Consider the following 3,091-nt stretch of genomic DNA (forward strand, 5'->3'; position numbering starts at 1 on the left):
ACGGGAAATCGATCTCTGCCGCAAAAACCGTGTCATCACGCGGGCGGTTATTTGTAAATTTCCGCGAGCTTTCTTACGCAGACTTTTTGCCCAGGTGCGATTATTGAAATGCTAAATATGGGATCACGCCATTGACTCAAGGACGAGCAGCAAGCATTCAAGCAGGTTTTGCACCATCATTGTATCTGCCAGGTGATGGTGAATGGCTGGATTTGCCGGATGGCAGACCAAATTGGGCGCTTGAAAAGCACAATCAGCTAGAACTTTCGAGAAACTTCTGTGACGCATGCGAAAAAAATGTCACTCGATAAAAAAGAACAATTTTCTTAACTCGTGTCATCCATTTCACCTAGAGCAATTAAATAAGTGAGCACAAGACAGTAGAAATTCTTGAGAACCTCTCTCTTCATGAGAAAAAGTTATTAACTATCTTCAGATATTTTTCAGTACATATTATGTCATTTTAAGTGGCCAGTTTCTTACGGCAAAATCATTGAAATTTAAAAACTGCTTGGAAATTGCTCTACCTTTTAGAATTTTTAACGAAAGAATTGCAACAAGATTGAAACTTTGGACTTATGTAACTTCCTTGGGGATTCCGTCAAATCACGTGTGTGTAATCAGCTCAGAGATGGTCTGAATAGATATGCACGGCAATTCAAAAGATAAAGTGCAAATTAATCAAATGTGAAAAATGCAACGATTGGTTTTGATTACATCAAGTTGCACAAAATGCGATTTTCATATACAGAGCGAGCACCGATCGTAAATCATCTAGACGCGCGCGTGAAAGATAAAAGTGACGTGTGGGTGTGTGAACAACGCATTTTTGAACTGTGCCCGAGTGACGTCGTTTCCTCGTATCGCAAAGCAAAGTTCTCTTCTAGGATCATAATTTTTCGCCTTGGGCTGTCGACACAACAAACACTACTCGAAACAAATTACGCACTTTAAAAAGTAATTCCCTAATCAAACATTAGAGTTGGTTATTGCGCTTTATATTTTTAGTGTTAAACGTGGTAATGGAAAATATGTATAAGTGAAGCAGCAGTTATTGTAAACAAACAAGCTATCCTGCTAAGGGCAAAGATTATTCTTGAGTGAAATGTAAACAGTGCGGTGTATAGGTGAACGACCAGCTTGAATAGTTTCTCTAAAAAATAACGATTTCATACGTTTTAACTTTTTTAAACATCCTTTAATATTTTTATTAATCGTGCGGTGTTGGAATTTTTTATGAAAAAGTTTTAACTTTCTAAAGGATGAAGTGCTTTGTCAGCGGGGGCCAGATTCGTGCGACGCGCAGATATGGCGTCCGGTGGAGTATAGTGCAAAAATTCGCGAGAAGAACCAAGTTTTGGTCAAAATTGTGACATAATTTGCAATACTCTTAATTAATTGTGTCTTTTGGATCGTAAAAACAAACTCTTGACACTCGTACGGGAATCCAAAGAGAGCTTTTTGCTTCCCGCTTTCAGACGCCATCTTGGATCTGCGCAGTGCGAACCAATTTTATCGCACATCTGGCCCCCACTAGTGTTTTGTAATAAATTCAATCAAAATAATGTCATCACTGCAGTTTTTGCCATTTTGTCTCTAACGTTTAAAATAAAAAAATTCCTCCTTTTAAAACCAAATTTAAAGTTAAAAACTTTGTTTGAAGATCGAAATTTCACTTGCAGCAAAAATTTCAACGTTCATTGTTTACAAATTCTGTGTACCAGCAACTGAAATAATTTCTAGAATAATTTGTCAATAGACTTTAGCTGTTGGCACGAAAATCTGTTATTTGCAAGCACGAAATCGATTGTTCTGATTTGTAGAATATGTTCAGAAGAAATGTACAGGCAGTCACGTGACCACAAGAAGTGCACCTGAAGGACGAACGCTCGGTGCCAAAAGCGCCGGCATTTGCTTGGCACCAGTGGTCGTAAAACTCGCTGTGTAAAAACCACGCTAGAAATGAGATAGAAACTGGCCGGGGGCTAGGGTCACGGCGGTGAGAACGAACAAGCCTTTCGATTCTGGTTCGTGGTGGCTATGTGCTTCGCGCGAGATGATTCGAAATCACGTGTATGTGTGTGTGTCTGCGGCCACGAGCGAGCGGCGCCTCCAAGTCGGCTGCCCTCAAGACACGTTATAATACTCTGAGGAATTATAATTGCGCTATTATTTTACCACGCACGCCGACTGCTCATATTGCAATAGCAGACTCGTTCGGTGGACACCTTGGAAAGGATCTTTCAGAGCATGGAGTCCGCTCCTGGCTAGGTTGGCTGAGAGAATTTAGCCCGCTAATAGAATCTTGGCCAACTTGTGGCGCCAGACATGCCAAGATGCGCGCCCATGCGTACGTGCGCCGAGCCGCGCCGCGCTGAAAACTCGAATTTGCGACATTTATGGCCGAAGTTTACTAACCCGGTCAGGTTTGTGACTCATCATCGTGCTATAGCTTTTTGCTTCATATGGATTTTTCTCTTAATAGAGAAATCTGCAAGGTTCCTCATGCAATGAGTGCGATTTGCAGAGACGGCGGCGGCCAACGGGTTTACAGTCTTATTCGCCTTGTGCACGACCCACCGTAAGGACTGAGCAAGAATCTTAGACTCTTTATTTTTCTAAACTAAAGAAGCCACAATGTAGTCCTACGAGAGGCCTCCTCAAGGTTTGCTAGTAGGAAAAAGCGACTGATAGTGAAAGAAATTTCGGTTTTCTGGGTCACGCTTAGAATTGCATGAGTTGAATGAACTGCGGCTCGCGTTGTTAACCAACATGACCTCAAGTAGCAGAGAGAGAGAGAGAGATCATTTCTACTTTGCCGCTTGTTTAGCGAGGAAAGCCGATGGTGTTTTGATCGCGGCCTTTGATAGCCAATAAATTGTAATCTGAAATAAAGAGAAGAGACCGAATGGAAAATTTCGCTATATGACGAACGTAACTAATAATTTTTCATTTTTTTCATTATTCTCATACAGGAAAGCCTTTTAATATTCCTGCTTCAAATTAAAATTCCATTCAAGAACAAAAACACTTAAAAAAAATGAAAAACCACAAAATGCGACTCTGCTCAACGAGGAATTAATTTAAGAAT

Source organism: Cloeon dipterum, chromosome 4 (genome assembly GCF_949628265.1).
Source record: "Cloeon dipterum chromosome 4, ieCloDipt1.1, whole genome shotgun sequence".
In the NCBI taxonomy this organism is placed as follows: Eukaryota; Metazoa; Arthropoda; class Insecta; order Ephemeroptera; family Baetidae; genus Cloeon; species Cloeon dipterum.